Consider the following 27,794-nt stretch of genomic DNA (forward strand, 5'->3'; position numbering starts at 1 on the left):
AGGCAAATTGGCCTATAAGACTTAACATCCGCTGGGTCCTTGTTGGGTCCCTTTTTGATTATAACAACGTATGCCTCTTTCCAGATTTTCGGGAATTTTTCCTGTCTTAGGCATTCATTATATAACTGGGTTAGTGGTGCCACCAGTTGAGGTGCCAGGAACTGCACCACCTCCGCCACAATGCCGTCTGGGCCGGGGGCTTTACCTGTTTTCAATGCTTTAATGTGGCCAGCCACTTCCTCTTCAGAGAAGGGGTAGACTGCCCTGTTGTTAGCAACTCTATCCAGATCTTGATTTCGTAACTGGGACTGTCCCTCCGTGTCGCTGGCCTCATCGTCGTCAGGCAGCAGGGACCGGAGAAGAACCTCGGCAGTCTCCTGCCAGGACTCTGTCATCCCATCCCCGCACCTGACTGTTGATAACATCATTGGGGACCGGATCTTTTCCCTCACTAGTTTGTAGGGTATTCCCCATGGATCCAGGGCCAGCTGGTCCAGCACAAATCTTTCCCAACTACGTAGTCTGACTACTTTTAGTTCATTTTGGAATCTATCTTTAGCCTCCCGGTATAGTTGTAACCATCGTTGTTTTTCCCACCAGACGACACTGCGCTGGTAGTGCCTCCTCAGCCTTCTGACAGACTGACGCATTTCCTGAAGTTCAGCTGACTGTGGTGACGGGGAGGCCGCCATGGCTCTCCTCCTGGTTGGAACAGCTGCCTTGACCGCTCTGGTTACTGCACCTACCAGTTCTTCGACCCGCTTGTCTATGTCCAGGTCCTGTTGTGCATCACCTTCTGGCAATGGAGGAATGTCGCACTCTCTCGGTAGTCTCTCCCAGTCAGCTCTCTTGAAATTCAGTTGCAACTCCCACCCTGCAGCCCAGTGACAACCTCCATTTCCTAAGCTGAACATTATAAGATTATGGTCGCTTGTTGTCGCGTTCTCCTTGACTTCCCAATTATGAATGATGTTGGCAGAATTTGGCGTAACTAGCGTTACATCTATATTAGTGCCGCGCCCCCCTCCCGCTGCGTAAGTGGGGGGGTTGCCAGGTCTATTTGCAACCACAAGTTGTAGAGCCATAATCATTTCCTCTACTTTTTCACCATTTTCATCTCTTGTGCCACTGTACCACAGGGGGGATTTTGCATTTATATCTGCTGTTATGACCAGTTTGCGACCTCGCAACGCCGTGGCTACTCTGGTCAGGTGATCCAGATGTTGTTCGATGTTGTCCCCGTATTGGAAGTACATATTTATAAAGGTTATAATTCCCATGGGGGCCTGTACCTCCACGACGTTGCAGTGAGCGGTAGAAAACTGTGCAAGTGTTGTTACTCTTAGAGACGGGTTGGTTATGACAACTGCCGCTTTGGGGGCTTCCCCACTGCTAGCTATCTGCCATGTAGCGGCTGCAAATGAGAGTTTTCCAGCTTGAGAGTACGGCTCCTGCAAGCAGAGTACGTCAAGCCTCTTCTCCTCCACCTCTCTTCGGAGCTCCTGCATCACAAGTCTGCTGTTATGCGTGTTCAGCTATCCAACAGTTAATTTTGTCATTATGGGAAGTAAGTGTGCATTCTATCGTCAGGCCAAGTCTTGCTCCGATCAAAAGCGATTCGACCGTGAGCTACGACTGCTTGAGTGTAAATGTCATGTAAGTCAAATTTCTCCCCGCGTCTGTCAAACACTTTCTTAAGTAAGTCTCGCAGGGCCCCGAAATCGGTGGGAAGGTTCACTGACTTTAATTGTATCCTGTCCACAGCCTCCATTACTGAGAAGGTGACTTTTCTTCCGTCCTCGTGTCCTACCCGGACCACATGTCGTAAGGCAGTGGTCAGGATAGCTGGCTGCTCCAGTCTTGCCAGTTGCATTGTAAATTCTATGTTGGGATATACCCTAATCGGATCTACAGGCGGCAGCCTGATTACTGGGGTATCTGCCTCAGTTGGGTTGGTACTGGTGCTAGTAACTGTACTTTCTTGGAGAGGTTGTTTGGTTTGTACAGCTTCGTGTGTAGGGGCCAGGGAGGCCGCCACCACTACAGGATGCTTCTGCCGTTGAAGGTTGTTGTTCGGCCTTTTTCCCCGGTTTGGGGAAGGGGGAGCTGTGTTTCTATCCGGAGAATCAGTTTGTATGCATCTATCCACCATAAAGGGATCTGTTTGAATTTCCCTCTCAACTCTCATGATGTTTGAGGTGCCCGAAAGCGACCTTAGAAATACCTTAAATTTATTAGCCCTCACAGCATCCCTCCTTCTTTTACTCGGGGACTTGTGTTTGAGCATCCTGTTAGCTGCGCTCTGCTCAGCCATAGTCAATTCTCGAGATCAGGCGTTGTTCAAGCATCCGGTAAGTGGGGCAGTTCCGTCCCGTGGCACCGCAGGATTTCTTCCCACGATTTTTACACGGAATGCAGACCCCCGTTGTTTTACATTCCTTGCGGTTGTGACCCTTTTCACCGCACCTGGAGCAAGCCGACCCCCTGGTGCAGTGCCTCAGAATGTGGTCCAGGTCGCCGCAGTTATGGCATCGAGGTACCACGATATAGTCCCTGGTGTTAATGGCATGAAAGCCTACGTATAGTCAGCCCATTGCTCTAATTCGTTTCCATAATTGCGGAGAGACCTCGGCCACGTGGTGTACCACATCGCGATCTCGAGGTCCCGTTTTAAATTTCAGCTTAAAAGAGTTTTTGAATTCTTGCTCATTGATATCATCGAAATTTTGTGATCTGACTGTCTCATGTAGCTCCTCATTGGTCATAACCGTAGGTACATCGTATAATATTACTAAAGGGTTTCTTTTTCTAGGTGCCTCACACTTAACGACTGCATTTAATTTTTGATTATTCAAATGTTTCTCTTTATCCTCCTCACTAGCAACTTCCACTATGACAGAGTTTCTACTGGGTTTGACCTTTTTGATTTTAATTATGTCCTTCACTGGGTCTATTGTTGTTAGCAGCTCTTGTAGTCTCTTAACGCTGGTGTCTTGGCCAGGCAGAGTCCTCGAGAAGACTGCTGTGTCAGACCGTTTGGCAACCTTTTCTATAGTGTCCTTTGTTGAAGTCTGTTTTGTTGGCGCCTGTGCAGCCACAGACGCCCAAGTCTTGCTGGGTTGTTTTCTTAACCTTTCATTTTCCTTTGTTAGCTCCATTACGCGGCCTTCCAGTCTTGCATGAGCTATGGCCCAGGCCGATAGCTCATTTTTAATTGTGTTAAGAGCCGCTTGACTTATCTTTCCATTTTTTACATTTTGCTCTAAGAGCATGGTTATTCTGGTATGTCTCTGTACTACGCTCTCATCGTCTGCCTGTCCCATCCCGTCCTGTGGTGAGGGAGCAGACATCATAGAAGCCCGTAAAGGCGCACTCGTATCACTCGCTTCGGTTTCAGCCATCATAGGTAACGAGTGATAAAAGAAGTGGGAGCCCGTCTCTTGCCCTGGACCGGCTCCTCTGGCATGGGGGGGGGGGGGGGGACTCTTGCAGCTCGCCCACCGACTTCGCCCCTAGGTCAAGGGCACTCCAGAGCTGCAGGTTTCAACGCGCCGTTGCCAGCGCACTGGTCCCCGTCGAAGGCCTCGTCGTCGACGATTTCACTCGACGCTCCTCGGCAAGTGCACCCCGCACTCCGGAGAGGCGGATGCACCCCTCGCCCTTCGCCGCCTACTAGCCCGAGTTTCCACCTGAAGGCCGAGGACACACTCCTACTCAGGTGGTGGGTCGGTCCCCCAGTCGTTCAGCGGTCTGGGCCCATCTAACCTAGCCCAGGCGATGTCACCACCTCCTGGGTTTGGCAGAACACGCCCCGGTTACCCAGGGGCGCGGCGAAGCACCCTTGCCGACTCGCGCCGCGATCCCACGCCGACAAACGAGGTCGCCGGCATGCAGAGCACCTGCTGGTCTGTGCCCTGCGAACAGAAAGGGACTGGTGTTCGGTCCCTCGACACAGCTCCCCCTGTGCCACGCACCCTTCGCTTTCGCATCGGGTTGGGTCGCAGCTCTCCCTTTTGTCGCAAGGCAGAATGCCAAGCTTAACATCTGGCACCACAGGAAGGCGGAAAGAGCCACTTGGGCAGGAGAGGCTATAAGAGACGCTTCACTTCCCCTGTGAGGACTGCCGTGGCACACCCGACTGGGAAGCGATACGCCCCAGTGCGAGCCTCCGTGCCTCACGGCGCGCCGGCAACGGGCGGGCCCGCGCCGAAACGCGCCGTCAAGCGACTGACCTCACGCCAGACGAGGACAGAGATTGGAATACAGAGATTGGAATACATCTAGCAAATAACAGGGGACGTCTGTTGCAAGTGCTACTCTGGGATGAAGAGATTGTCACAGGAGAGGAATTCGTGGCGGGCCTTTCTTCAGGGCTCCAAAGGCACGTGGGGAGACTTCCCAAATATATAGAGGATGTGTAACGGCTACCTAGCGGAATTTGTGCAGCGCACGCTAAGCAAACGGCAAGACAACTCCTGGTCAGTCATGACGCCCTTATTCTTTCACTGCCAGGGTCAACTGACCATTTACTTTCTGAAACACGACATCACAATTCACTCACAGCGATATTCGGACACTGCAAAAACTGAAGCAAGCCATTAAGTCCAAACGCACACGAATGTTGACGGACAGCATCATGCTGTTGAAGTATAATGCCCGCTCACACGTCACTACGATTATCTCCACTATGCTGTAGACGTTACGCTGGGAAGCCCTTACACATCCTACATAGAGTGCCGATCTCTCTCCATGCAATGTCCACAGGTTTGGAGCTTTGAGGAAAGACACTCGTAGCCGCCGATTTGCTTCGGACGCAGAGGCGCACACCTGAGTACAATCATGGTTCAGTATGCAACTACAAACATCTTTACATGAAGGCATTGACCGAACTATCTAAATGTTGGCTAAATGTGTTAACACTTGCGGCGATCACTTTTGAAATAATATACACTAGTGCCCATTAAAATTGCTACACCAAGAATAAATGCAGATGATGAACGGGTATTCATTGGACAAATACATTATACTAGAACTGACATGCGATTATATTTTCACGCAGTTTGGGTGCATAGATCCTGAGAAATAGGTACCCAGAACCACCACTTCTGCCCGTAATAACGGCCTTGATACGCCTAGGCATTGAGTCAAACCGAGCTTGGATGGTGTGTACAGGTACAGCTGCCCATGCGGCTTCGACACGATACCACAGTTCATCAAGAGTAGTGACTGGCGTATTGCGACGAGCCAGTTGCTCGCCCACCATTGACCAGACGTTTTAAAACGTTTGCAAACGTCCCCATCTGGAGAAGGTGATGGCAAGGGCAGCAGTCGAACATTTTCTGTATACAGAAAGGCACGTACAGGATCTGCAACATGCGGTCTTGCGTTATCCTGCTGAAATGTAGGGTTTCGCAGGGATCGAATGAAGAGTCGATCTACAGGTCGTAACACATCTGAAATGTACCGTCCACTGTTCAAAGTGCCGTCAATGCGAACAAGAAGTGACCGAGACGTGTAACCAATGGCACCCCACGCCATCACGCCGGATGATACGCCACTATGGCGATGACGAATACAAGCTTCTAAAGTGCGTTCACAACTATCTCGCCAAACACGGATGCGATTATCATGGTGCTGTAAACAGAACCTGGATTCATCCGAAAAAATGATGTTTTGCCGTTCGTGCACCCAGGTTCGTCGTTGAGTACACCATCGCACATTCACGCAGCATCAAGGGTAACCGCAGCTATGGTCTCCGAGCTGATAGTCCATGCTGCTGTAAATGTCGTCGACCTGTTCGTGCAGATGGTTGATCTGTTGCAAACGTCCCCATCTGTTGACTCAGGGATCGAGACGTGGCTGCACGGTCCGTTACAGCCATGCGGATAAGATGCCTGTCATCTCGACTGCTAGTAAAACGAGGCCGTTGGGATCCAGCATGGCGTTCCGTATTACCCTCCTGAACCCACCGATTCCATATTCAGTCATTGTATCTCGACCAACGCGAGCAGCAATGCCGCGGTACCATAAACCGCAATCGCGATAGGCTACAATACTACCTCTATCAATGTCGGAAACCTGATGGTACGCATTTCTCCTCCTTACACGAGGCATCACAACAACGTTTCACTAGGCAACACCAGTCAACTGCGGTTTGTGTATGAGAAATCGGTTGGAGATCTTCCTCATGTCAGCACGTTGTAAGTGTCGCTACCGGCGCCAACCTTGTGTGAATGCTCTGAAAAGCTTATCATTTGCATATCACAGCATCTTCTTCCTGTCAGTTAAATATCGCGTCTGTAGCATTTCACCTTCGTGGTGTAGCAATTTTAATGGCTAGTAGTGTACTTTCTTCCGTCGGTCTCATTTTCATTGGATTGCCCCTTATAGCCAAGGCCTGGCCTGAGAGCAGTTTCTTCTCAGATTTTCATACTAACATAGACGTGACCGTGGCTGTAGCTGAGATGAAGTACAGTTTCATGCCAGCCACCATCCTGGTACGCTCTAAACTCATCCGCATTACGGATGCCGGCAACCTCGGGCGGAAGGCCCCATCGTCGGCACGGGGCTTTTAGCCAACATGCCCGCTTCCTCCCACAGGGATTCTCCGCCTCAGTTATGCAGCGAAATGCGCCGCAGTTAAGTCCCGCAGCTCCACGTGCGCTCACAGTCGAGCACCTTACAGCTTTAGGGGCTGCATTAGCACCCAAAACAACAAGAATTCCCATCGACTGGTAATTTTCAACTACCCACCTAAGCAAACAGTGAAATATAATTCTAAGATAGCATCTAAAAGCCATGGCTTCGTAAAGGGATAAAAATGTCTTCTAAACAGAAAAGCGAAATGTGACTTATACCCGGCTGGGGATGGCCGAGCTGTTCTAGGCGCTACAGTCTGGAACCGCGCGACCACTGCGGCCGCAGGTTCGAATCCTGCCTCGCGCATGAATGTGTGTGATGTCCTTAGGTTAGTTAGGTTTAAGTAGTTCTAACTTCTAAGGGACTGATGACCTCAGCTGTTACATCCCATAATGCTCAGAGCCATTTTTGTGACTTATAGCTAGAAGCAGTAATGATCCAGAAACACTGAAACATTATAAAAACTACTGCACTGTATTAATAAAAAAGTCTAAAAGTGTATGCATTATATCTGAAAGTAGCACATTTGATAATAAAATTGAAACAATCTGCAATCTTGTTAAGAGCGAACCATGGCAACCGAGAGCACAAGAAGACTGTATTTCTTTCAAAATCAATGAAAAGTTTACTAACACAAAGTCAGAAGTAGAAAACATTTTAACAAACTTTTTTTAGGGTTGTAGAGAAAATTGTATCCAGCTATTCGTTAGAAACTGCAAGGCACTATATGAAAGAGGCAGTACCTATGCAATTTGATATAACTGAAATTCAAGTCACGTCTCCTATTGAAATTAGGAAAACAATAAATTCACTCGAATTCACGTGGAATTGATGGTATTTCCAACAGAGTACTAAAAGATTATTCCCAATAGATAAGTAGCATTCTCAGTCACATTTGTCGTAGCTCACAGAAACAGGGCATTTTTTCACTTAGACTGAAATACGCTGTAACTAGACCATTGCATAGAAAAGGGGATAGCTCTGATGCTAACAACTACGAACCAATTTCACATGACAGCTCTATCCAATATTCTTGAAAAAGTAATTATTCAAGAATTGCATCTCAATTTTGCAAAAATGAATTAGAGAAACAATTCACTCAACAGTAACAGCTCACGTGGGAATTGATGGTATTTCTAACAGACTAGTAAAAGCTTATTACCAATAGATAAGTAGCATTCTCAGCCACATCTGTAGCAGCTGACAGAAACAAGGCATTTTCTCACTTAGACTGAAATACCCTGTTACTAAACCATTGCATAAAAAAGGAGCCAGGTCTGATGCTAACAACTACGAAGCAATTGCACATGACATCTTTATCCAAAATTCTTGAAAAAGTAATGTATTCAAAAATTGCATCACATTTTTGCAAAAACGAAGCACTAAAAAATGTCAGTCTGGTATTCAGAAATGTTATTCAACAGCAAATGCATATTTTCCGATCTCTTCAAGCCTTTTGACTGTGTGAATCATGAAATTCTTCTAGATAAGCTTCAATATTGTGGTATGAGTAGTGTAACGCCGGAGATGCTTATCCTCCTATTCCATCCATTGTACTGTAAATTTTTCCTTATTTTGTTACCTGAAGATATGACATTTCTATGGCTTTATATATTGCAATTGTTTTACTATTTGTATATATATACATATATTTATGCATTTATGTCGATGTATAATTGTTTTGATTTGTAAACACTATTTGTATTTTAACGCTGGGTCTTGCCTAGGGAAAACTATGCTATCGAACGATTACATCGATAGGTCGTGTGGAGAACCAAAGTGTTTAGGATCTTTGGTAGGGTTAACTCTGCCGCATGGAGCGCGGGCAGAGAGGCTGGAGCAATGCGGTGGAGGAGGCATGTTGTGTGACACTCCCGCGAGTTGCCGCGCTTTCGGGGTTTCGCGACATGTAATTGCGCTCGACTTGCTATGATAGTTTCTGACACGGTGTCACGGACGGGAAGCATTAGGTGGCGCATTTCAAGAGTCCGTTTCGCCTGGTGACCGTGTCGAGGAGAAGGCGCGCCAACATCCAGCTTCTGCAACAGCGACGGCCGACAATGAGTGACTGTCGCTGCCTCCCCGATCGACGACTGCAAACCTTCAATCAACCAACAAGGAAGACTAAAAGCACGTAAGGTTTTAGAACTGTATGGCAGACCTCAGCTTTTCAAACTATTCCATTAGCAAAATACAGCAACATAGCATGAACCTTTGTAGCTCATTGTCCCAATTGCATTACCAAGCAGGGTCCCTTCCTCTTCCGAAATCAACTCGAGTGTCGTTGAAATTCATACGCCAGCATTAAAGAAATATCATTCGATTTCACTGTTTTAATTTCTAAGTTCAGTTAAGGTATTCATTGCAGGCTACAATATTTAGATTACACAAGCACAAATTAAGAGTGCGAGTTTTGTTACCATATTTTAGCATACCTGTGATTGCAGCTGAGCTTGGTGCGTACTAAATTTTACTATTGTTAGTTGTTCAGAATGATTTAATTGAAGTTCAAAGATAAATCTCTTATTTCTAAATTGCGTAAATTCAAGTAGCTTTTGAAATGACTGTTGAGGTAGCCCAAGACTAACCTTATTTTATTGAAATTTGTAGTGCTTCAGTCACTAAACTATCTTTCAATTTTCCAGTTTTATTAATTCTTTGCTAAATTAAGTCAAAGTGTAGCGAAATTTATTACTTCTGACAAACACTCAGTTCTCACAAAACATGTGTCAACCTTCAGTTGCCACGCTTTTAGTGCTAATTATATGTGCATTAATCTTTCATTTTCAGTTATTATAGTAGTTGTCCAAAGGACTGGCGACCGTAATTTGACCCAAATCTCAAATATCTAATGAACGCCAGTTAATTGTTAACGTAACTCCGCACATTTAGTTTCTTTATTAACTTTACCCCTTTTCAAAATTAATTTCCACCATTTTCATTTGCATTTTTCCTTTCGTTTAGATGTAACCCTTTCCTCCCTCTTTACCGACAAATTAACTTCAGTGACGATTGCTTTTCCCAAATTTCCATTAGGTGCATGCAGTTTAATTATTCATTGTCATTAAGGTCGATAAGTGAGGGGGAAGTTACAGTGGGACAGTGCACAAATGGTATAATTCATACTTAACTAGAAGAATGCAGAAGGTTGAAATTAACAGTACAGATAGTCTGCAAAAATCAGAAAAATCCCCTAACTGCTGAAGTATCAAGAATGGTGTCCCACAGGGTTCAGTCTTGTTTCCCTTATTGTCCTTAATATATATTAATGACTTGCCAGTCTATACTGATTAAGATACAAAGCTAGTTGTATATTTGATGGTAAGAGTATAGTAATTACACCCATCAAACAGGAATCAACTGCTGAAATTGTAAATAATGTCGTTCAAAAAATTATTAAGTGGTTTTCTGGACTTTTACAAACATTTGAGAAAATGCAGCAAATGCCATTCTGTACAGTAAATGGCGTACTACATTGATAAATGTAGACTTTGAAGAGATGTCTGTTACCAAGGTAGAATATTCAAATTTCTGAGTGTGTGCCTTGAAGATAAATTGAATTGGAAGAAACTCATTGACAATCTATTGGAACAGTTGGGCTAAGTTACTTTTGCTATTAGGGTTGTAGCAAAATTTTGTTGCTAAACATATCAATAAATTAGCCTACTATGCCTATTTTCATTCAGTCCTTTCCTATGGTACCTTATTTTGCGGCAATTCATCATGAATGTAAAAAGTATTCATTGCACAAAAGTGTGTAATCAGAATAATAGCTGGAGCCTACCCAAGATTACCTTGTAGACATTTACTTAAGGAACTCGGCATATTCACAGTACCTACGCAATAATATATTCCCTTAAGAATTTGTTATTAATAATCCATCCCAATCCAAAAATAGTAGCCAGTAGCATAGCTACGACAGTAGAAGTAAGAATGATCTTCTCTTTTATGGGTTAAATCTTACGTTGGCACAGAAAGGGGTGAATTATGCCACTACAGACATCATTTGTCATTTACCAAATAGCAGATATCCAATCCGCATTTTAAAAAAATTAAAATAAAATCTGAATGAGAACTCTTTCTACTCAACAGATGAATGTTCAGATATAAAATGATAACTATAAAAAAAATTATCTGAAGAAAACTTACGTTTAACTGACATGTTCCACATCGTTATGAAATATCGTACTCATGACCTATGAAACAAGTATGTAATGTACTGTCCTGTGTATCTTATTCTGATCTTATTCTAACTGGAAAGACAAAATGCACTGCATCAAATTCCCTTAAAAGAATGCAAAATGGCAAACCATATTAGCAACAAAGATATTGATAAAGTAGAGAAGTAAACGACGACTGTGCTGCATTTACGTAGCGTTGGGCGTTTAGATGTGGAATGTCACCTAAGAGAACTTCCGTTTACCATTATGTGAAGAGAAATGCTGGTGGTTATCAGGAATGCTCCGCACATTGTAAGTGAACCTATTGGTGTAGGAGACGAAACAACATTTCATAACAGGTATAAAAATACTAGGAGGAGGAGAAAGGGGGGAGAAAGTCTTCCTTGACGAAGGAAAGGAACACTTAGAACACATGTGAACTAGGGGCTAAGCACAGGGATTGTGGATAATGGGTAAGGCGTTAGAGACATTCTGTATCCTCATTAAGATTCGTCTAGAAGGCACTGCATTTCAATCAGATCTCAGAATTGATCCGACGACTGCAAGAATTGTATTTCGTTCTGAGGTGAAGTGACATTTGTACACTAAATAAAAGACTAAAACTGCTATTCATCTGTTAATAAACATCATAACCAGCAGACATTTTCTGTGCGTTTGGACTGAAAGAGGTTGGTGATTCTCTTAAAATAGATAACTGCAGTCTAACCTCTCGATTCCTATTATATTTAACCGAGCGAGGTGGTGCAGTGGTTAGCACACTGGACTCGCATTCGGGAGGACGACGGTTCAATCCCGTCTCCAGCCATCCTGATATAGGTTTTCCGTGATTTCCCTAAATCGTTTCAGGCAAATGCCGGGATGGTTCCTTTGAAAGGGCACGGCCGATTTCCTTCCCCATCCTTCCCTAACCCGAGCTCGCGCTCCGTCTGTAATGACCTCGTTGTAGACGGGACGTTAAACACCACTAACCTAACCTATTTCTAAACAGGTACTTTTTCACCAGTAAGAACGGATGGCCACTAACTCTGACAAATTAATGGGGAATCTTATGAAAGTATTCCTTAACTGATTGCTTGTGACTATACGATACTGCAGCAAAATGCCAACATATTCTAAAGGAAAAACGCTAACCCTGGGAAGTATACTGAGTAATGTTAGAGACCTGCAGTAGAAGATGTCAGAATTGATTCGTCTGTAAATGGCACCTCTCACAATTCTTAACAAACATGCATCTCACTCTTATGTTGACCTTTAGAAACTGTCGAAGTAAATAATGTTACTTTGCTGTACCTGCCTCCGCATTCTATACAATCTTGGTACGAGCTTGATACACTGTTTTTCATCTCCGTGAAGTTCTTAGAATGGATTAAAGGACACTGAGCAAGAGTTAATGCTAGACACAATGTCTGCAGAACTGCAGTGATTGCTGTGTTTCAATTGAAAAAGATATATCAGTCGAGTTTATTTAATGTTAATCAACACTTTAGGAAGCACTGATGTGGGCTTCAAGGTATTGCCGTATTGTATCAACTAGTCACTGAAAAGACAGTTAAGGCGACTGCAGTTTGATGAGTCCTTTAAACAAAGAATGGGACATTTATACACCGTTGGAAACGCTTTGTCCGGCTATTTCATTGGAATCCTGACATTATTGACAACGATTAAATACGAAAATAGGGGCGATGATGAACTCTCCCACAAGAAATGAACGATAATGACGCAGACTCCGTAGCATCCCATGGAGAATTTTCCCTCCCTACTGTGCGTCAACTATGACACCGTCACGTTGCAAGGCATTTGTCAAAGCGTGGTGGGCAACGGTGGTGTCAATAACGTGTACCCCTGTTCAAGTTTTGACTGCAGCCAACCTTAATATAAATTTATCTCTTCTGCAGGAAAAAGAGAGGAGGACATTTGTTATTCTGTTAATCACCCAATAAAACATTCACATTTTAAAAATATAACTGGGAGAAAACATTTCGAAGAAAGATTGAATGGAGTGCTCAAAAGATAATCTTTTCACTTCGCCAAGTTCAGACGAAGAGGGTGAGGATACAGTGATTTAGTAGCAAGAGGAAAGTGATTTCTTTAAAGAGCTGGTATCATGAAAACTGCTCTTCCTTTATAAAGACGTGCCAGTGATGCGACGAAACCGCACGTGAAAACAAGAAGGAACTGGACAAAAAGCGTATTTTCTATTACGAGTTTCCAGATTTAGCTGAATACTTCTGTTAATACGTCTTACACCTTGTAACCACCTCTACCGTACTGTATAGGCCAACTCAGCCACTTAATTGGAATAGATGGCCCGTGCTACTATTTTATAATTGCTTAGAAAGATATGCTTCCTTTTTAAGTACTACCATTTACTCTTTCTGTATACAAGTTAATGAAGTTATCACCTTGCTGCGTAATTATAAAATATTGTCCATAATCTTTTCAAATTATTACAGGAATGCTTGTTGTGAAACATTAGCCATCCTACTTCACTTTAACATAAAATAAAAAAATTGAAACTCTTCAAAACATTGCAGTAATGCTTGTTCTAAACATTGGCAATCTTAGTAGAAAATATTTCGGTGTCACAGAAATATGGGAAAGAAAGGTACTTACGCGATATGACAGGCGGAGACGTGAAAACAAAAAAAGAAAAATGAAGTGAAATGTGAAAATGTCGAATTAATCACCAAATTAATAATCCAAAGTGGTTTTAAGATACCACATGATACCTAAGTCAATTTAGTTAGACAAGACGTTGAGCTACATTTGAATTCAAAGCGACTGCTTCTCTTGATGCTTCTTTTCCCACTCTAAAATGCACACGACGTTCAAAACATCATCTACCTAACGATGGTTGGTTTACCATTATCTTTACCTCGTTTAGCAACGCACTATGGTACTGTCGTAACATGCGTGGAATAATTATAGCCCTTAAACGGGGCGTACTACAATTTTTGAAGATGCCACAGTAACCTAGAATAACTTTTACATCTTGTACAGTTATTTGTTTGCAGTGTATTATGTTACACATTCTAAATTGTTCTTCATAATCGTTGACTCATAGTTAATACATTGCTTTATTTATAGCAGTCTGTAGTTGCTGATTTATTAATTTTGTCAACCTCGAAAAATTTTAATCTTTTTCTGTGTTAGAACTGAAAAATATAAAATTTGAAAATTTAAATACTCACCAGAAAAGAGCAGAAACGATTCATATATCAATGGACAGAAGATACTGTAGACGCTCTGACTTCCTAGAAGAAGCGAGCAGTCGGTTGCTATCTTTTGGCTGTTGTCCATCATGAACAGGAAGTAACAGCTCTTCAAGCTGTTTAAAACTCACCATTCAGGTTTTACGCACGGTATATGTGGTGTAGGGATAGAGTCTTTGACTAGTAATCGAAATGTCGTCGGTTTCTGCTTAGAAACTGGCCCCTGCTTAGATTTGGAACGAAAATCGTCAGCAATGGCTGCCGAAAACTTCCAGCATAAGAAGTTACTCTCGATTTGCCAATGCCCTTCGCAAAGAGACTGAAGGGCAGGACAGATTTTGAGGACACTCTCTTGCCTTTGGGGTGGGAAACTGCCCCTAAAAGCCGAAAGAAACAACAATGATCTATGAAATGAGGACGCCGAAGACAATGGAAACCGCTACATTATGGACAAGTAATGTGTATTCACATGACACGAGGCCAGTAACTGAAAAAGGTTTCATGATGATCTCTTCATTGGTGAAAAATAGCGGAGCTTCGGGAGGGAACTGAAGAAGTGGAGGTGACCATGAGAAAAAGAATAAACAACCAATAACGGGTAATATCCTGGGAGTCGGCTTGTGGGTTGACTAAATTTGACCGTGGTAGGAAATCTGAAAAGAAAAATAGTAACGCATGATCAAGATAGAGCATCAACATATGTTGTAACGGAAGTAGGATTCGTTGTGAATAGTAAGGTGGGCAGAGAAACAATTACAATGAAAAATTCAGTGAATGCGCTGTTCTCATCAAATTCGACAGGAATCCAACCCCGACAACAATAGTTCGGATATACATACCGACGTCGCAATCGGAATATGAAGATACAGAGATAGTATATGAAGTTTTTGAACGAGTAATTCAGTATGTTAAGAGAGACGAAATCTAGTAATCACGAGGGACTGGAGATGCGGTTGTAGGGGAAGGAGTAGAAGAAACGGTAATGGAGAATACAGACTTACTAATAGGACTGATGGAGGAGAAAGATTAATTGAGTTCGGCAACGAATCAGTTACTAATAGCGAATACCCTGTTCTAGAATCACAATAGGAGAAGGTAAACTTAGACAGGGCCTCAAAACACGCGAAGATTGAAGATTCCATCTGGATTAGATATTAGTCACACTGAGATTCCAATACCAGGCATTGCATTATAAGGAGTTTCCGGAAGCCTATAAATACTCGGATCACACATTAGAAATGATGACGAATCGACTGAACTTTAAAGGACTCGTACGATTGCATCAGTGTTGAACGAAGTGGAATATTGAGGTACTGAAAAATAATCTGAAGTTACTGCTTGGATACTTGGGTAAGGAATATCACAGTAGGCAGGTCATTTGAAAAGGTAACACGGAGCAAACCGTGGGTAACAGAAGAAATGTTCGAACGGTTGGTGGCAGAAGGGAGGACTAAAATGTTGAGGGAAAGGCAGGAACACAGCAACATTAATCCATTCAGAATGAAATAACTAAGAAGTTCAGGACAGTCAAGGCTAAATGGCTGCTAGAAAGATGTGAATAAATCGATAAAACAAAGATCGTCTTGAGGTCTGACTCAGCCTTCTGTGAAATTAAAAGCAGAGGTAGTAACAATAAGAAGTGAACGGAAATTCTACAGTTAAACGCAGAGGATACGGCGATATGAAGCAAGGGGTTCATTATTAGAAGCAGAATTTAAAAGAACTCAGGAAGGCTTAACTTTAAATCACGGATAACGGCTAGATAACAATCTAGTAGCCGGCCGGAGTGGCCGTGCGGTTTTAAGCGCTACAGTCTGGAGCTGAACGACCGCTACGGTCGCGGGTTCGAATCCTGCCTCGGGCATGGATGTGTGTGCTGTCCTTAGGTTAGTTAGATTTAATTAGTTCTAAGTTCTAGGTGACTGTTGACCTCAGACGTTAAGTCGCATAGTGCTCACAGCCATTTTCTAACAATCTAGTTGAATTTCCGAAATCACTGGGGGAAGTGGTAACCAATCGACAATTGAAGTCGGTGTGCGGAAACTGGCAACATAAGAGAAGATTTTTAGAGAAAAGCGATCCGCTCAGTTCCAAGAATAGCAAGGGCAGGTAACCGTGGGAACTTCCGCGCGATCATATTATCAGCTGATGCTTTCAAGTTGCTGGCAAGAATAATATAAAGAACAATAAAACAGATAAGTTATGATAAGTTAGATTTAGGAAAGGTTAAGACTCCAGGGAGGCATAACTGACGTTTCGATTGATAATGGAAGCAATGCAAGAAAAATCAAGGCATATTATAAATTTGAAAATTTGTGTTAAGGCGCTATGGACGAAACTGCTGAGGTCATAGGTCCCTAAGCTTACACTCTATTTAATCTAACTTAAACTAACTTACGCTGAGGACAACACACACACCCATGCCCAAGGGAAGACTCGAACCTCCGACGGGTGGAGCCGCGTGATCCGTGACAGGATGCCTTTGTCCGCGCGGGAACCCCGCGCGGCCACATGTTATGGGACGTGTCGATATGGAAGAAGCGTTCGACAACGTAAAACAGTACAGGAAGTTACAAAGCCTGAGAAAAATGGGAGCAAGTGAAAGGGAAACGGGGCAGGGGTCACGTACAGCACGTACAAGAAAGAAGAAGAATCAATAAGACTGGATAACTAAGAACAAATTGCTCGTGTTAGGAAGGGTATAAGTAGGATTGCAGTCTTTTTGCTTCATTCTTCAATCTGTATACCGAAGAAGCAATGACAGAAGCAAAAGAAAAATTCAACAGCGCGATTAAAGTTCAGTGTGATGGAGTACCAGTGATAAGAATCACTGATGACGTTTTGTCCTTAGCTTAAGTGAAGAAGAATTACAGAATCGCTTAAAGGGAATAATCGGTCTGATGAGTACAGAATACAGACTGGGAGTAAACTGATGGAAGGAGATGGTTATGAGAAGTAGCCGAAATGCAAATAGTACGAAACTTAACATAAAACTTGGAGATCACGAAGTAGACGAATTTGAAAAGTTCTACTACCTTGGAAGCAAAATATCCATGACGGACGAAACAATGAGGATACACAAAGCCAGGTATTTCTGGCTAAAAGAAGTTACTAGTATGAAACGTTGGCCTTACATTGAATATTCGGAGAATGTGCGTTTGGAGTACAGTTTTGTACGGTAGTGAGTGATGGACTGTAGGCTAACAGGAATGGAAGAGAATCGAAGTGTTCAGATCTGGTGTTACAGAAGACGATTGAAATGGGGTGGACCAACAAAGCAGGGAATGAGGAGGTTCTCCGCAGAATCGGCGAAAGAAGACGCACTCCTGTCATTGCGCTCGGTGCCACGGCTGTGTTATTGTTCGGGGCGTTTCTCCAAAAAGGTCTCTCTTAGCTGCACTAGATAGCCGACAGAACGGCGCCACACTTACCCTCCAGCTATCATAGTGCGCGTCGCCGGAAAGCTTCCCTCGCAAAGTCCGGGCGGAGGCTGTGACAGGCTGTTCGACTGCTACGTCAGCTCATATTTTCTGTCACCTTCGGGAATTGTATTGGCGCATAGGTTTTTATGGTAGTGGCATCAAGGTGAACGTGTTTTAAGGCCATAATTGGTGGAAGCTTTGTTAATCGGCCACGATGCGCCGAGATCTGGTACAGTGCAACAGTCGCTCTCTGGCGAGTGGGCGGAAGAGTATTCGATGTGGTTCCTGGCCGCTGTTGGAAGCGGTCGCGTACTTTGCCGCCCTTGCTGCCGAGTAATTTCATTCGCAGTCTCACTTGTCTGGTCACCCTGACAAACTGTATGCTCGTGGTAGCGCTTCGATCGGTCACCAAGACAAAGCCCATATCCGCGCGGCGGAGGCGAGCACGAGTAGCTGGTGTCATCAGCTCTCCGCCTTGTACTGTACTGTCGGTAACATGCCTAGCCCATGCCCTGAGGGTTTCAATTGATTTTTTCAGCCGCCTAGAATTCGAACTGAGATTTCTCAGCGGTTGCCTCTGAGGAGCTACTTGCTCTCCTTAGGTGACAACGCGGTAATGCATCAGATGCTGAATAGCTTATCGCTATTACACACCTGTTCTCTTTGCTCCGCGTCCTCAAAGTCCAGAAGCACACTGATTGCATGCAGTCGTTTGCCTTAGATTCTTGATCACACCTCTATCAGATGAAGACTATTTACATATTTGCTTTATACAAGGTGTTTGTAAGTGAATATCGGGGTTTTAACGCATTATAATAATTATTACATTAAACTTACACTTACAAATGAAATGTCAAATGAAAGAGCAACTTAAACAGTTATGTTTGGCACCAGTGCGCATGTGCAGCGCGCAATGTTTCCGCCGCAACCCGCTAGACAGCGATTGTGGCGAAGATGGCGACTAGTGAACAGAAAGCGTTTTGTGTTTTGCAATTCGCAACGACCGAATCTGTAGTTACTGTGCAACGTGCGTTCCGGCTGAAGTTCGGTTGTGATCCTCCAAGTGATAATAACATTCATAGATGGTATCATGAATTTGAAGAAACTGGCTGCCTTTGTAAAGGGAAGAGCACAGGACGACCAGGAGTTACTGAAGAGACAGTTGAGCGAGTGAGAGAGTCGTTCACTCACAGCCCAAAGATATCAGTCCGGAAGGCTAGTCGTGAATCACAGTTTCCTGGGTCAACTGTCAGAGAAGTTTTAAGAAAACGTGTACAACTACGTCCTCACCATTTACAGTTATTACAGGCTCTGAAGTCGGCAGCCCATCGATTATGTGCCAACTTCACAAACGAAATGTTGTTTCATGACGATGCAGATTTTCTGGATCATGTTGTCTTCAATGATGAATCAACCTTTCATCTTAGTGGACATGTTAACACTCACAATGTGCGCATCTGGGGCGCAGAAAATCCTCACGAGACGGTACAGATGCTACGAGATTCCCTTAAAGTGACTGCTTTTTGTGCCGTATTTCGGCGGAAAGTTTATGGTCCTTTGTCTTTTGGTTAACCTTCTGTAACTGGCACTTCTTACCATGATTCACTAGAGAAATGGCTCTTCCCTCAGTTGGAAGAAGATGAGCCAGAGACTTTAAATTTTTCAGCAATATGGTGCGCCACCTCACTGGCACAACGAAGTACGCGAGTGGTTGAACTTCACTGTACCCAAGCGCTGGAGAGGCAGCAAGGGGCCCAGTGACTGTGCTTGCTTTGCATGGCCTCCACGTTCACCCGACCTAACGCCATGCGATTTTTTTCTTTGGGGCTTCATCAAGGGTCATGTGTTCCTGCCTCCGCTAGCAGCAGACCTCCCTGAATTAAGAAACCGGATTGAAGCCGCTGTTGCTACAATCACTCAAGACACACTTATCAACATTTCGGAAGAACTCGGCCATGGACTTGATGTGTGCCGTGTGACAAATGGTGCTCACACTGAACATTTATAAGGTGCTTGGTAAAACTGTTTGAGTTGCTCTTTCACTTGACATATCATTTATAACTGTAAATTTAATATAATAAATATTATAAAGCATTAAAACCCCGATATTCATTTATAAACACCCTGTATTCATATACATGATTATTCAAAGCACAAATTCATGATCAGTTTGGTGTTCCATTTAAGGAAAATAAATGTAACTGCGTTTTTTAGACCGGCATTTATCTATTAAACCATCATACTCAGTAGTATCCTGTCCTACCATCATTTCTGGGAGCAACTTTGATCAGTTAAGTCACTGAAGACATGGCATTAGAGGCTACTAGTACCACCACGCAGGATTTGTATCAATGCCATTATAAGATTCCGTTACACACCTTATACAGACTGAATAAAAACCGAATTCCGTGTAATTTGCAAAACATTCTGATCCGACAACCTAGCTTGCATATCACTTACGTGTTGCACAATAGCAAAGACATGGCGAGTTTCCAACCAAGCAAATCCTATGGGCGCCAATGCCTACGGTTCAGTAATTCAACTTTGCCCATGCATTCTGTGATCGTAAAAAGCAAATTAAGTTCCAGACCATTCAATCACAATAACTAAGCGATGTGATTCTTGGGCTTATGAGTTGTGTGCTATAGGTTGCGATTTTTCGCTTAAGCTTGTGGCGAATAAGAGATATTTGCTCTTGATGAGTAGGTGGGTCTTCGGTCGTTGCCACCGAGGAACGGGTGGGAGGTAAGGGATGTAGAGTTGCACATGCGCGGGTAGTTCTTCCAGCGACAGTACTCGTAGAACGGTAGGAAGTAGGAGTGCTTTGGTCTGCGAGCAGCATGAGCGCAGTGTTTACCGCAGGAACCCTTAGCTGTGTGCAATGTTGTACACAGCTGGTGTTGAATGGAGAGGTACTGGGACACAAATTTATTAAGGTATTTATTCAAGACACAAACTAATTTATTAAAACACATAAAATGATGCAAGGCAATCTGAGCAGCTACTCCCAAACTAATCATATTAATTTTCGACAACACAGCTGTTGATAGATATTACATAGTTTTCAGAAATGACAATGTAATTGAAAATAATTATATCTTGAGAACAACTTTAAGTTAAAAAAGTTTGATAGATGCTTCGCACAGAGGTCTAATCAGATCATAAGTCTGTAAAGTTAACCTGCATATTCCACATTATAAGTTTCAAGGGCATATTGGACACTGGACTCGCATTCGGGAGGACGACGGTTCAATCCCGCGTCCGGCCATCCTGATTTAGGTTTTCCGTGATTTCCCTAACTCACTCCAGGCAAATGCCGGGATGGTTCCTCTAAAAGGGCACGGCCGACTTCCTTCTCCATCCTTCCCTAATCCGATGAGACCGATGACCACGCTGTCTGGTCTCCTTCCCCAAAAACAACAACCAACAAAGGGCATATTGAAAACAGCTAACTGGTCATTAACATCAGCCTTCCCCTGTCACGTGACTGCTTGAGAATAATTGCAGGAAAGGCCACTGGTTCCAAGCAAGCAGAATAAACTGACAACATTATATTCAAAGTAAGATACAAGTGGGAGTTGCGGAGCCGAGCAATTTCTCTATCTTCACTTGAGTGTGGATGGTAATCGCGACTAGGGAGATAGACACACTCAGTAAAGACATTTATCGTACACATGCCTCTTTAGCTGGACCCACAATATAAACAACGGATAAATCAAGCTATCCAGTAACATAGGAACCAGTAATTAACAATTTGCATTTATAACGCAGGTACTCAGCGTAAATACACTTACAAAACGTGAAAGTTGTGGATGAAGCACCTAATTCCAAATAAATGACATTTCTTAATTACATGTCTAACCAAACTTAGTCAGACAGCTCGAGCACCACTAGTTCAGTCACACACATTCACAGCAACGTGACTTGAGTGATATCGTTTAAAGTATTCGTTGGATAATTAGGACTGCGAGACACAATATAATTACGCACACGATAATCGAATGCTCACGATAATTTCCTGCAGATCGAAGTGTAAGTTGAGAACCGCTCGACCAAGGTATACCGTCAAGTGGGTGCAGGACGAGTTTGGTAAGAATCAGGATCCAGTGGATGCTATTCAAAAGACGTCCCTGCCCCCGGTTCTTCAAACTGGCAGACAGCACCCAACCCGGCACCTCAGTGGACACGGACCTCCTGCCAGTTCGGGCTCCGAGCGTCGCACGAGTGTAGCATTTACAACGAGCAATCTTCATGGCCACACCCGACACTCAGTTCCACAGAACCCCCCAGTGACCAACAATGCAACTTTTTGCAGCGGGACATGGATACTGTCAGCCGCAACGTCACGTCGTTTTCTCCAGCCGCTGTCGAAGATACCCGCCCAGCCGGCTGTCAGTTCGATAGCGCCTCCTGGCCGCGACAGCTCTAACGGGAGATTTGCTATCTTAGGCGTGAAATAAGCATGTTCTTTGAGAATTTTCTTCTCGGGATGCGTTATAGATATAAACGTCAAATTTGATCAAAATGTTTATTGATATTTCCTCTACAAACTGGGATTTTTTTCGAGCGGAAATGTCGAAGAGCAACGGCGGAAGTGCCGTAGGAACTAAACAAAATTTCGATGTAGACCTCCACGCGAGGTTTGTCACAGGTCAGCCTGCTCGTCTGAAATCAAAATTGGGTTGACGTTAGCGAAGTATATAAGATTATTTAGGAGTTGTACCTCGCTTAAGTTATTTGGAGCATATGAAACTAAATGGCGGCCATTTGAAAAAAAATGGTGGGTTTTTCCTTCGATTTTTCGACGTCGTCGGCCATGTAAAAATATTTAGAGTTGATGGATCGGAATAAAAGTGGTACAACTCTTAGGCAATTTAGTTATCTTCTTCGGAAACAAAGAATCATGGCAATCGGTTCTGTAGATTTGAAGTTACCATAACGCGCCATTAAGAAAAAGACATTTCGAGAAAAACGCGTTTGAAGTTTTGACTACATATAAATGCAATATTATGCAACTTACATTCAATCTTCTATTCCGCGTCCATAAACTAGTCCTTCCTCTTCCTCATAGAGGGCGTTCTGCTCGATCTGGGCCATCCTGCGCTGCTCCGGAGCCACGCGTGCGGCCGGTGACAAGCGGTTTCCGTCCGCTTGGATCCGGTGGTAGTCCGAATGCTTGGCGAACTGCGTCGAATAGAGTCCCAGGGTGACGTCCATCGTTGTCATGGTCTTCAGAATTGCTGAATACCCTTCATTGCAGTTGCTCACTTCCAGGAAAGTAGCAATATCCACAGTCTTCGCATCAGAATGCAAATGCTTGGGGGCTAACTTTCAAATACACGCGTTCAAACATTCATTTGAATTCTGTGTGTTTCCTCCGAAGCACCGGTACAATTACTCGTCCTCCGAAATGGCCTCGTAGATCGGATGAATCACTTTTTGAACTTCTTTGGAGAGCGGCTGGTCGTGTTGATATTCGTCCAGATGTCCGGTAGCCTCTGCAATGCGCCTCTTGCACCAACTAGTTTCCCCAGCAGGACAGTTTTGTTGTTGTTGGTGGTCATCCGTCGAACACTTGTGGAAATACTTGCCCAAATTGCCTTCTTCATCTGTTCCACCGAATTCGAATGCCGTCGGATTGCCAAGCCGTAGTACGTCGTAAGCTCCTTGATCACTTTATCAGTAAGCTTCCCTTGTCCTTTTCCTCCGATGCCTATGTTTTGTTTCTTCGCATTTCTAAGCCGCGTGCCTGTTCGTTTCTCTCCATATACTACGCATTCTTTCTACTCGATGGTTACATCTGGGTACGGGTACAAATCAACGAGGCCTTTGAAAGTTTTCGTATCGCCGTCCCCAATATAGTACTTGTACATCACACAGAATAACTCTTCCAAACGACAAAATATCTCTTTCACGGCGTCGACCTCCATTTTGCCCGCGCTTTCAGAATGATTCGCGTTACATTGTTCTTCATGAGACTCGTAAGATTTTTCATACTCTGCAGGATCTAGTGACGCTCTCTTATCACAACAACTCTGACATAACGATGACTTTACTTGACAATCTAATACTTCTTGGAACATTTGCCGATTAGCGAAGATATTCCGAACAATGATACATCGCCTGAGACTGGTAAATGCGTTCGTTCCTGACCCGTCTGACCGTTTACTTCGACTTCCTCAGATACTGCTCCCGTTCGAACAACCTGAAATACAGCCTTCGCAGCAACATACACAATTTCCAGGCAATTGTAGTACAGAGTAGTAGAGAAGCCAATGACATATTCATGAGCCCACAAAATAAGTTCACGCCCCGCATACCTTGTCCTACCAGACGCATAACTAACGTAAGGCGACGATTAATTTCATACGCCTGGTTCACTGTGGGAGATGATGTGACAAGACATACGGGACACTTGCACCGTATAGTCAGCTTCAAACCAAGGCCTCGTTCACTGGTCCGGGTGAATTTGACGTCACCGTTGCAGGTCTTGCACTTTAATATTGTTGATAAAATGTTGAAGACTGCCAAAAAGTCCAGCATCTCGTAAGAAAATCCAGGATCAATCTCGATGTCATCGTAGTCATTGAATTTCAGCATTTTCGCGGATATGCTCGCGAACGTAGTCTCGTGTTCAGCCGTGTGCTGGTTCCGTTTGAATTTCCTCGACCTCTTAATCGAGCAACGGTCTCTCCCGGGTCTTCGCGGCAGTTTCGTCGCACTTGTGAAGCGTGTACTTTTTTACACGCCGGGAACACAGGCTAAACTGATCCAGGAAGCGAATCTTACGTAGGAATCTATATCGCAATATTTACCGACGGCCGGTAAATGAAGTAGACACGTAGTGACATCTAGCGTTCACTCGAGACAGTTGTTGTCATGGGCAAGCACACGGAATAATTTTCCGCTGCTACAAAGTCGAAATTCCCGGAAAAGAAAACTGGTGCGTGGAAAAGGCCGATTTCAGGCAGGTGCCTTTATTTGTTCAACCGTGAATAACAAACATTTCCGTTCCGTATTCGGAAAAACCGTTTCATGGCTGGATTCTAAACACTTTTATGGATATAAGAATGCAATTTAAAAAAATTCGATTTTTTGAACCAAAAGATAGTAAGCCTCCCCTCACACATCTGCCCTCTGCAGGCGACATACCGCTCGAGAAGCTACTGCGGCAAGAGACGCTAAAACCGAGTGGGAGCTATGGCTGTCAAAACGTGCCAGCACGGCAAACTGCGTTTCCAGGTTTGCCTTAGTGCAGGAGAGACCAGCGCAGCATTGAGTGCAAGTGATTGCTGACAGTAGGAAGCATGGCTCAGTTTCCCGTCTAGAAGCGTGAGTGTTCTAGAGGAATCGCTAGCGAGGGGCATAGCGGACAGATTCACCTCTACTGTTGTTGTAACTGACAATTTGAAACTTTTTACAACGCAACTTTTATTTACGTGAGTCTACATGGAAATGACTGAATAGCAACGAAAAGTCACAATCACTAAGCCGGTAAGAATTTCCTACTAGAGGCTACAAAAGATAACTTCTAAGTTTCGCACAAGAGACCGTGGTAACACACATACACTTACTTCCAAGTCCTATTCCGATGGCGAAGACGTAATCTTCCGTAGAGGCGTCCTTGAGGTAGATATTCGGCGTGAACTGACGTCCGGTGCTGGTTCTAGCTTTTAAATAGTATTGGCCAGACAATCACATGTTGGTGTAGTAATACTTCCTGCAGGCCATCTCGAACTCCCCCTGCAGGAAGTAATACGCGGAATTTCTGTTTCCAAAACAGCAGATTTTTACCCTTGCTTACTCCTTGGCCATAAACAACCTCGGTCCTGTGTGGTGTTAGATGTGTTGCCGGCCCGCAGGGGCTACCTTGGCAACGGTGTAACATTTGTGATGTGCCTTAGGACGAACCGTTGTGAAGAGAGCACGCCAGTTGCGTCATGTATTCAAAGGTGCACTGAGTTTGACTGTGGTTTCTACTATGATATTTGACCACTTTACTTCGTGCGGGCCGTGTGTTTGAATGGTGAGCATCCGCCTTATCCTCTTCAGTCCCGAAGATAAACAAAGAATGGAAAAATGTTTCAGTTACTTTTTTTGGTGCATCTGATGTCAAAGTAACACAAAAAAACTAATTTTGAAATTTTATTTTATATAATGTTTGAGTAATTGAATGTACACGTGTGTACATTGGGTCTCAACAGAGAAAAAAATGCCGATCTCATAGTATTTTCATATTTTTATTACCAATGAAAAATGTACACATTACTTCTCATTTTTATGTACACATTACATTTTATGAACACATTACTTCTCATGTTTATGGAATTTAGAAAAACAATTGTTTTTTAATACGCACAAGTAAACTTTGCACTTTTTACACATTATGCGGGAACGTGACTTGCACCCTGGTAACCGACACCTTGAGGCAAAACTACTCTCAATATATTCAGGAAGGTTGTCAACCCTGTCACATTTGCTTTCTCTAGTTGGCTTTGGTACAATCCGTCTTCGTTTTGTGGGCTGATGCTGCTCATCTTCATCAGAACTGCTGACATACTCCTGTGTCACACTCGGAGAAATTTCTTTCGACAGTTCCAGTGAGTGTACAATTTTTGAAGACTTTACCAAGTCGTGGGACAAGTGAATTCTGAAGTTTATGAGAGACATCCACTTTTGTTTTGGTATCCCTTCTTTTTGACAACATCTTTTGTACATAATCCATGAATTAATTATGGCTAAATTAGTGAAGTGGCTGAATACTCTGACAGTCCACTTTTTTGTTCTGATGTTTGACCTATAGTATGCCATGTATCTATCACAAAGATCAATGCGACCCATATTGCGATTATAGCTTTTGATGATGGCTGGTTGTTTGACACTAACCTTTGCTTTTTCTGTATTACACCATCGTTTGCAGGTACCCTCTGGTTCGCTCCCTATGCACGAGGATAACAAAGTGACGGATTTATTGTCCTTCCATTTGAGGGCACAAATTTCCTGGTCCTCCCTTACGTACTCATCCCATTGCCCCCGCTGCACCTCCTGATCTCTCTTGAACTTAGAAGCTACTTCTTTTATTCTAATGGCCATCACAGTTCCTGTCAGAAATATATTCCTGTCAAGTAAAAGCTGAACAGATTTTGAACTGGTGAAAAATCTGTCACTGTAAATTACATGATTGTAATCATTGGGTATAGTTCTAGCCAGTAGTTTGAGTATACCTGCTCCCAGGTCATGTTCTTTTTTATCGCTGTCAGGAATTGTTCCTTTGCCGGTGTACATAGCAAAATCAAGGACAAGTCCATCTGATGACGCTAAAATAAAATTTTTGAGGCCAAGTGGGTTAGGTTTGGAAGGTACATATGTTCGCATCTTACACCTCCCCGTGATTGGAATCATCTGTTCATCCACAGAAAGGTGTTGAGACCTGGGTAAACTAATACATTTATCTCTAAAAGCATCAATTAAGGTCTAACCTTCCAAAGTTTGTCATTTAAGTCATGATCTTCCGAATTATTTACAAAATGCAGATTATTTCGTAATTTGTGGTATCTATCTCTTGTCATGGTTGATAATACAAGTGGAAAATCCAGTTGCATATTCCAGTAAAGTATTGCCTGGGGCAATTTCAATGTACCCATCAATATCTCAATTCTACATCTACATCTACATTGATACTCCGCAAGCCACCCAACGGTGTGTGGCGGAGGGCACTTTACGTGCCACTGTCATTACCTCCCTTTCCTGTTCCAGTCGCGTATGGTTCGCGGGAAGAACGACTGTCTGAAAGCCTCCGCGCGCGCTCTAATCTCTCTAATTTTACATTCGTGATCTCCTCGGGAGGTATAAGCAGGGGGAAGCAATATATTCGATACCTCATCCAGAAACGCACCCTCTCGAAACCTGGCGAGCAAGCTACACCGCGATGCAGAGCGCCTCTCTTGCAGAGTCTGCCACTTGAGTTTATTAAACATCTCCGTAACGCTATCACGGTTAGCAAATAACCCTGTGACGAAACGCGCCGCTCTTCTTTGGATCTTCTCTATCTCCTCCGTCAGACCGATCTGGTACGGATCCCACACTGATGAGCAATACTCAAGTATAGGTCGAACGAGTGTTTTGTAAGCCACCTCCTTTGTTGATGGACTACATTTTCTAAGCACTCTCCCAATGAATCTCAACCTGGTACCCGCCTTACCAACAATTAATTTTATATGATAATTCCACTTCAAATCGTTCCGCACGCATACTCCCAGATATTTTACAGAAGTAACTGCTACCAGTGTTTGTTCCGCTATCATATAATCATACAATAAAGGATCCTTCTTTCTATGTAT

The 27,794-nt window shown here is 43.7% G+C and overlaps 1 non-coding gene across 1 annotated transcript; it reads left to right on the plus strand.

Annotated features, from left to right (window-relative positions):
• Positions 1 to 11,552: 11,552 nt before the first annotated feature.
• Trnaa-cgc (transfer RNA alanine (anticodon CGC)) lies at positions 11,553 to 11,625 on the plus strand. The gene has a single exon. It is a non-coding gene; the product is annotated as a tRNA-Ala (tRNA).
• Positions 11,626 to 27,794: the final 16,169 nt, after the last annotated feature.

The sequence above is a fragment of the Schistocerca serialis genome, chromosome 8 (assembly GCF_023864345.2).
Source record: "Schistocerca serialis cubense isolate TAMUIC-IGC-003099 chromosome 8, iqSchSeri2.2, whole genome shotgun sequence".
In the NCBI taxonomy this organism is placed as follows: domain Eukaryota; kingdom Metazoa; phylum Arthropoda; class Insecta; order Orthoptera; family Acrididae; genus Schistocerca; species Schistocerca serialis.